The following is a 9,330-nucleotide window of genomic DNA, read 5'->3' as shown; positions in this document are numbered from 1 at the left end:
GGCAACATTGTTTGGAATTCCAAGATGCACCCTTGTGCACAATATGAGGTCATTTAAACAAACTATGCCATGAATGTGGCCATAAGATTGATCATTTGGCTTGAAAACCCTGAATCTTCACGCATGATAGCTCATTTCTGAGAACACTTTTTTTTAAATAATTGTCGTATTACAAGTTTATTATTTTTCCTGGAAACTTGGTCACATATAATGACACAATGCGAAGGTTCTCCAATTTTTTGATTTTTTTGAATTTTTTATGCCCGTTTCAAAATGCGATCAAAACGGCGGGTTTCACCATTCCTAGCTAGTGGTTGAATCTTGGAAAACTTTTGATGTTTCTCTGATGAAATAGATACTTATGTACCTAGAAATGATTTTTGAAAAAAATAAAGAGCAAACTATGAGGTAGCTGCAGTTCAAATCTGACCCGCTTCCTGCTGAATCGACGGGAATTTATCTTTTTTCAGCAGAGGTGGATCAAAACTTTTGAGACCCAACCCTTTGGTCAATTATGCATTAAATATAGCGTAATATTTTGTAAAATTGACTTGGTCCAATTTTTCAACAAATATATGGTAGGTCCTTCACACAAAAAAACTCATTTTGGGCACTCAGAAAATGGAAAATTGATTTTTCGTCCGAAGAAAATGAAAACTCCCTTAGGCAACATTGTCTGCCATTCCAAGATGCACTCTTATGCACAATATGAGATCATTTGAACAGACTATGCCATGAATGTGGCCAATTCATTGGTCATTTGGCTTGAAAGCCATGCAACTTCACATATGATAGCTTATTTCTGAGAAGACTTTTTAAAGGTATTTACAGTATTGCGAGTTTGTTATTTTTCGTGGACACTAGGTCACATATAGTGACACAATGCAAATGCTTTCCTTTTTTTTTGATTTTTTTGAATTCTTTATGCCGATTTTAAAACACGGTCAAAACTGCGGGCATCATCGTTCGTACCTACTGGTGGAATCTTACTAAACTCATAGTGTTTCTCTAATGAAATATATACATGTGTACCTAAAAATTATTTTTGGAAAAAATAATGAGAAAACTATGAAGTAGATGTAGTTCAAATTTGAACCAATTCGTCCTAATTTGGTGCAAGTTGGTTTAAATGGCTAAAAAAGCTAGAAAGGTCGAAAATGCATACAAGTTGGTTATCATCCATAAAATGTGGTATAACTTGAGTGAAAATTTTTGTGGTGCGATTTTGCAAAATATCATTGGTAGTTGCTTCATAAACCCCTTTGTTTTTAGTATTTGGAGACTATTTTAAATGATACATGTCTCGAACCAATCAGGACGTCTCGCCCGGATCACCCTCCTGTAGGCGATCTGAGCCGTCCACGCCGTCCTGATCCAGCATCTCCTCACCTCTCCTACCTCCCTCGATCCCCTTCCCCCCCTGTACACTCGGTCTCCTCCCTCGATCCCCTTCCCTCCCGAGAACGCCGTCGCCTCCCCCCGATCCCCTTCCCTCCGGAGAACGCCGCCGCCGCCTCTCACACCTCATAGACCCCCTCCTCCCCTAGCCCTCTATCGTCGCCCCCTCCTCCCCTCCTTCCCTAGCCCCTGCCACCCACCCGCTCCTGTCCTGCAGCAGATCGAGCATTATTTAGGGTTAGTTGTGGCTTTGCCCCATGCTGACCATGGCTCTCCGACAACCAGGACGGCGACGACGTCGACAGGATCCGACGGGAGGGTCCTCCTGCGGCCACTCGTGAACCTACCCGTCTGCTAGGGTTTGAGCCACCGCGTCGCCGACGTGGCTCCGGCGTTGTTCCGGTGATCCGGTGACTCAGGTGAGTCCCTCCACTCCTCCTCGTTGCATCTCCACCTATCTGCCTCACCATGTTCCCTCTCCCTCTCAGATCCGTCCTCGCTCGAGCACTGGGATGCCATGGACGGGATGGCCATTTCCCCTTGCTCCGACGCCATGGAGGCCGCCTTCTCCTAATCAAACCCTAGCATTCCTCCCCAGCCACAGCAGTGCCGCCGATGGATCCCGCCAAGGCTCCCTAAGGCTGAGGGTAAGATCCCGCCCATGCTCCCTGATTCCCCTCTTTCATTCTGCACATTGCACCACTTACTTTATACATATGTGCTGGTTGCATGAATCAAGGGTGGTTATCCATGTCTGCAATATTTTAGGTTTTGTAGTGGGAGCAGGTTGGCTGCTGTTTGCTGGATTCCTTCAACCTGACGGCTCCTTGGATTGGGCCAACCCTAGTCCTTGTGTGCAGTGCAACTTGGTGCACTGTTGCCTCTGCCTGAGGCTATAGGGCGTGTGAGGCTGCACAATTTTAATGTGGACATAAAGACGAATGACATATCACCACTTTCAAGCTAATTATTTCACACTGTGATTTTTGATGATCTTTCACTATAGTTATTTCAAGCTAATTTGCAACCAGTTGTTTACTTTCTGTACCAAGTTTCATGTTCGAGTCCTAGCATCTTAACCTCGGTACTGTGGCGATTTTTGCAGGAGTTGAGTGAGTGCACAAGGATTTGGTGAGGGATCTCACCATGTAGAACTCAAAAACCAGGTAGCTTCCACGTGTTTCTTCTGTCCTTCCTTTTGTGCATGTGTTTGTTTCCCAAGCACATCTGTAGTCCTTTCTACACATGCATGTGCATCTCTGAGCCAGTGTCTACCACCTCGATGGACAGCAGTACCCAAATGATGGCATATCGCAGTTAGTATTAAATAGGTCTAACGTACTGGGACCAGTGTAGGTCAAATAGCCATTTACTTCTGCATAGTGAAATAGTATTTACAGATCCTATGTTGACTAGGCCTTTTCTTTCTTTATTATCTTTGTCAAGCCAATAAGATAGTTGTATGATTTGTATCTATTGTTGGTAGCATATTAGCATCACTGTAAATAACTACATATACTACATGTTTTCTATTGCAAGTGAATGATGTCAATTTGGTTTGAAATGAATAACCAAACTGGAACGCGAAGCTGCTGAGCATATATTCTAATTAATAGTATGCTCTGTTAATCTTTTTATACAAATATACTAGAATTAGATATGTATTTTACACTATGTTTCTTGTCGTTCTGTGTTCAGTAGGAATGTCGTTCTGTGTTCAGTAGGAATTTGATCCAGCACAATAGCTTACTTAATTTCTTTACACTACCTTGTTGTTTGACCGCTATTTTTATGGTTTGGATGTATATACGACATGGTGGGCTGCTGGATGTGGATTGTGAGTCCACGGCAAGACCGACCTTGAAACATCAAGGTGTGTATATATATATATATATATATATATATATATATATATATATATATATATATATATATGGTGTGCTTATGCAAAAGCAGTTGATGTGCACTTATATCCATATTCACGTCTAATCATCCTTTTCTCCTCCAGCCACCTTCTCAAGTGGAAGATGATCCTGCTGCCGTCAAGTCTCTGTTTCTTGTCAGTTGTCAGCTTCAATTAATACATGTACTTTTGGTTATGCAAAGGTAGGTTCTGCTGTTAGATCTTGTAATTAGTTGTAGATGGAGTTTCTGCTTGTTTGAAATCCCAAGGACTGCCCGGTAGTAGTGTATAATAGGTAAGCTTTTAAAAGTATGGTTGATCGGCTGGACCATATTCCATGTTTACTTTTGGTACCGTTTTCACCCCTGATATTAACATTGGTCGGCCCTCTGAAATGCGAATATATGTTTGCTCTAGTTTCATGCTGGCAACTCAACAACATCTACAGAGCAACGGACGACGGCTACATGTAATGTAAAGCAGAAGATATGATTTTGTACTGTAAAAAATACAACATCTGCCTAGTTAAAAAGGTGTTCACCAGAATCCCATAGATAGTCTCGGCACTTGTCACAGAGAAGCATATAGAAGTACATGTTTTCTAGAGTTGTGCGTAACTAAACCTGTCAGACTAAATAGATCATGTTTAGGGTTTCTTGTGTGTGTTTTCTACACACACACATGGTCCTTCCTTTTAAATCTCCTCTGCTGCTTACTAACATAGTGCTACGCACGTATAGTAGTTGAGTAGTAGTGCATAGAGACTCTGGAGAAAAGTTTACATGCTTAAACATTATGCTAAATAATGAAAAAGTTATAGTTCCCTTGTAGTAGTATGTTTATGAATGGCTCCATGAAATGATTGTTCAGTACTTAAAATATTTGAATCCGGGTTAATGTAATCACTCGCTGCATCCTGTTTGATTGACAAGAGATGCTAATAGGAAAAGCATCTACTGCTGCTTTTGCTTTTCCTCTGCACACAAGTAAATCAAAGCATCCTATTTTGACATGCATAGCTGAATTGATTGGAAAAGGGATGGCCAGGAACTGTCTAGAGTCATAAACAATAGACAGAATAAAGAGAAGAGAGTGTACTTAAACAACACTTCTTTTATGGGAGTATATACTTGCTATCATGTAGTAGCATCAGCTCTTTATCTGGAAAAAGAATACCATCAACTATTATCAAATAGCACAACTAGTGATCTGTGTGGTTTTAGTGAATGGGCAGCTGCAGATGTAGACTATAGTGATGAGCACCAATAGTACTGTAGTAGTATCCCAGCTCTGAAGAAAAGCTGGTAACAAAATTGATGCATATGATTAAACTGATGTGTAATTTGTTGTCCGCAACTGACACGTAAATGCTTTCTCAGGTATCGGAGCAGCAGCGAGCCACTGACCTTTTCTCGCAGAAGGTGAAGAGGTCGCGTTTAGCACTCTGGACAAGGTATCGTCGTCCTACAAATTCTTACAAGAGTTTCAGACCTACAAGACACAAATAGAATGAATTGATGTGTTTATATGCCATGGAATTTACTTTACTTAAAGATGTTATTGTTGTGTCGTAGAAAATTTGATTTATATCTACCGTTTTGTCCAGATTAGAAATATGTGTGATGCGTGGTTTCAGAAACTAATGCTATATGTAGGCTTAAGAAACTGAGCAAGGGAAACCATTATATCCCCTTGTTTTATACACTGTAATTTAAATCTACTAGCATTGTTGTGTGTCTGTATGAGTTAGAGTGCATTGCTTGTCTAACACATGTGCTGATGTCTTGTGAATCAGCTGGAGCTGCTCTCCTTCTTCCTGATCGAGCCGAGCCTCGTGACTACATCAATTATGGCAGCGACGACCATCTACACTACTCAGTGCATGCTCAACGGGTGCTGGTCCTGGAACAAGTGTCGTGAGCTCCACACAAAGTACTCGGAAGATCAGCTCTGGTGTGTAAACACACTTTGTACTTACTGTCTTTCATTCAGACCAGACTTGAGTTCAGCAAGATAAATTTGGGTAATAGCTTTTGTACTGACGGTTGCTGTTTGGTTTGGTTTGGTTTGCAGGGACTACAGTTCGACGATTCGTCTACCATGTATCTTTGGCTACGAACATCATCTAGAGGTATGACATTGTCCCACCTCTCTATTCTATCTTGCTACTCTTCTCCCTGCATCCGAGAAAATTGGTGCTTAATTTGCTATTGATTTACAGTCACTGTTCATTAACACCAAGTCTAAACTGTTGCTTTGATTTTTCCTGTTACTTACGCTAGCAGTATGACCCAGAATGAGGAGGACCTGCTCACTGACCAGGACAAGCTACGACCTCCCAGCTTGTCTGATCCAGGTATGACATTGACCGACCTCTTCCGGAAGAAGGCCACGGTCGCGAGCCCCTCTGGATCAAAATAGGCATCCCTTTCCACCTCTCTTTTTGGATTCACTCAATGTTTTGCCTCGTGGATTGGTACTGTAATGTGAAGTCTGGTCCTTGTTTACTTCCTATAATTGGATTACGAGTTGTCCATTGTTACTTCCTTGTTTACTTCCTATAAAGTCTGGTCCATTGTTATATACTTCTCATTGTAGGATGGCGAGTTGTCACAGCTGGAGCATGTCTCATAAGAGAGAGCAATGAAGTTGATTGTACTATTAGGATTGTAGCAGATGTGCCATAATTGTCTTATTGTATATTCCCTCCGTTTCTGCTATATTCTTGTGTAAGGAAATGTATTCCATAGATGGTTTTGTTGTGTTATGTAAACCTAGGAGATGTGTTATGTGATGTGATATGATGGATGATTTGAATTCAACATGGAGTTTTCTTGATTTGAATATGAAACAATGTTGGATGACGTGTGTTACTGGGTTGAAGAGGTCTTTGTTGGGGAACGTGGTAATTTCAAAAAAAATTCCTACGCACACGCAAGATCATGGTGATGCATAGCAACGAGAGGGGAGAGTGTGATCTACGTACCCTTGTAGACCGACAGCGGAAGCATCAACACAACGCGGTTGATGTAGTCGTACGTCTTCACGGCCCGACCGATCAAGCACCGAAACTACGACGCCTCCGAGTTTTAGCACATGTTCAGCTCGATGACGATCCCCGGACTCCGATCCAGCAAAGTGTCAGGGTAGAGTTCCGTCAGACGACAGCGTGGTGACGATCTTGATGTACTACCGTCGCAGGGCTTCGCCTAAGCACCGCTACAATATTATCGAGGATTATGGTGGAAGGGGGCACCGCACACGGCTAAGAATATGATCACGTGGATAAACTTGTGTGTCTAGGGGTGTCCCTTGCCTCCGTATATAAAGGATCAAAGGGGGGGTGCGACCGGCCAGGAGGAGGGCGCGCCAGGAGGAGTCCTACTCCCACCGGGAGTAGGATTCCCCCCCCCCCTTTCCTAGTTGGAATAGGATTCGGGAGGGGGAAAGAGGAGAGAGAGAAGGAAGGGGGGCGCCGCCCCCCTCTCCTTGTCCTATTCGGACTAGGGGGAGGGGCGCGCGGCCCAGCCCTGGCCACCTCTCCTCTCTTCCAGTAAAGCCCACTAAGGCCCATATACCTCCCGGGGGGTTCCGGTAACCTCCCGGTACTCCGCTAAAATCCCGATTTCACCCGGAACGCTTCCGATATCCAAATATAGGCTTACAATATATCAATCTTTATGTATCGACCATTTCGAGACTCCTCGTCATGTCCGTGATCACATCCGGGCTCCGAACAAACTTCGCTACATCAAAATGCATAAACTCATAATTTAACTGTCATTGAAACCTTAAGCGTGCGGACCCTACGGGTTCGAGAACAATGTAGACATGACCGAGACACGTCTCCGGTAAATAACCAATAGCGGAACCTGGATGCTCATATTGGCTCATACATATTCTACGAAGATCTTTTATCGGTCAGACCACATAACAACATACGTTGTTCCCTTTGTCATCGGTATGTTACTTGCCCAAGATTCGATCGTCGGTATCTCAATACCTAGTTCAATCTCATTACCAGCAAGTCTCTTTACTCGTTCCGTAATACATCATCTCACAACTAACTCATTAGTTGCAATGCTTGCAAGGCTTATGTGATGTGCATTACCGAGAGGGCCCAGAGATACCTCTCCGACAATCGGAGTGACAAATCCTAATCTCGAAATACGCCAACCCAACATGTACCTTTGGAGACACCTGTAGAGCACCTTTATAATCACCCAGTTACGTTGTGACGTTTGTTAGCACACAAAGTGTTCCTCTGGCAAACGGGAGTTGCATAATCTCATAGTCATAGGAACATGTATAAGTCATGAAGAAAGCAGTAGCAACATACTAAACGATCGGGTGCTAAGCTAATGGAATGGGTCATGTCAATCAGGTCATTCATCTAATGATGTGATCCCATTAATCAAATAACAACTCTTTGTCCATGGTTAGGAAACATAACCATCTTTGATTAACGATCTAGTCAAGTAGAGGCATACTAGTGACACTCTGTTTGTCTAAGTATTCACACATGTATTATGTTTCCGGTTAATACAATTCTAGCATGAATAATAAACATTTATCATGATATAAGGAAATAAATAATAACTTTATTATTGCCTCTAGGGCATATTTCCTTCAGTATTGTGCCCAAACAATTTCGTCTATTTTTTTCAAAATCTGAGATCTAATATTGGACAAATAACTGGGCTGAAAAAGGCCACAACCCAACAAGCATTGGACTTTCTAAGAAATGAAACAAAAAAAGCCTAAAAAAGGCTGAGGCCCCCCAAAACGGAAGAAGCTTAGAAAACAAGAAGGCTGAATTGTTGGGTATGGCCCATATAGCTAACCAAAAATTAATAGGAAAAACATACTAAATGGGCTGAATTGTTGGGCTTGGCCCATGTAAAACACCAAATTGGACCGGGCTGAATCTTATCAACAACCTTTTCAATTGGTCGCAATTTTGCCACGTCAGATTGCCACGTCGGATTCGACGTGGCCTGGGTAGACAACTAGCAACCAAAACAGAAGGTCATAGGATCAATGACCTTTTGTTTTGGTCGTGGAATTCCACGACCTTCTCATAGAGAAGGTCGTTAATTTCAGTTTATGACCACCAGCTTTTGACCTTCTGTTTTTTGTCACAAAAAGGTCACAAATGAAAAACCATGACCTTTCAGTGACCAATAGTGATGGTCGCAAGTTGACATATTTCTTGTAGTGATTGGTGAAGAAGTGGCCCGGCTCTTGGCGGCTTGGTTTATTGTAGAAGTTTTTCACCCTGAGTGGTTAGCTAATCTGGTGCTGGTACTTAAGAAAAAGGGTACTTGGGATATGTGTGTGGCTTACACAGACCTAAACAAGGCTTGTCCGGCTGATCCTTTTGCTCTCCCCCTTATTGATCAGATGATTGATGCTATGGCGAGTTGTGAGCATTTGAGTTTTTTGGATGCTTACTCTGGTTATCATCAGATCGAGATGGCAGTTAAGGACCAGGAGAAGACAACTTTCATCACTCCCTTTGGAGCCTTATGTTATGTGTCTATGCCCTTTGGGCTCAAGAGTGCCCAGGCGACTTACCAGCGGTGTGTGCAAAATTGCCTTCATAATCAAATTGGGTGTAATGTTCATGCTTATGTGGATGATATTGTGGTGAAGTCCAGGAAGAAGGAAACCCTGATATATGATCTAAAGGAGACCTTTGACAATCTTCGGGTCTACAAAATGATGCTTAACCCGGCCAAATGTGTCTTGGGTGTACCAACAGGCAAGCTCTTGGGATTTTTGGTTTTTGAACGTGGTATTGAAGCTAACCCGGAGAAAATAAAGGCTATCACTTCCCTGGCTAAGCTGGCGTGTATTAACGATGTTCTGCGTCTGGCGGGTCATATTGTGGCCATAAGCTGGCTGGGTGAAAAGGCTGTCCCTCTATACCAGATGATGAAGAAGGCAGATCACTTTGTCTGGAGTGATGATGCTGATCAGGCGTTTGAGGCCTTGAAGAAACAGTTAGCTTAGCCGCCGGTTCTTAC

Source organism: Triticum aestivum, chromosome 6A, assembly GCF_018294505.1.
Source record: "Triticum aestivum cultivar Chinese Spring chromosome 6A, IWGSC CS RefSeq v2.1, whole genome shotgun sequence".
Classification (NCBI taxonomy): Eukaryota; Viridiplantae; Streptophyta; class Magnoliopsida; order Poales; family Poaceae; genus Triticum; species Triticum aestivum.
This window is presented reverse-complemented; position numbering follows the sequence as displayed.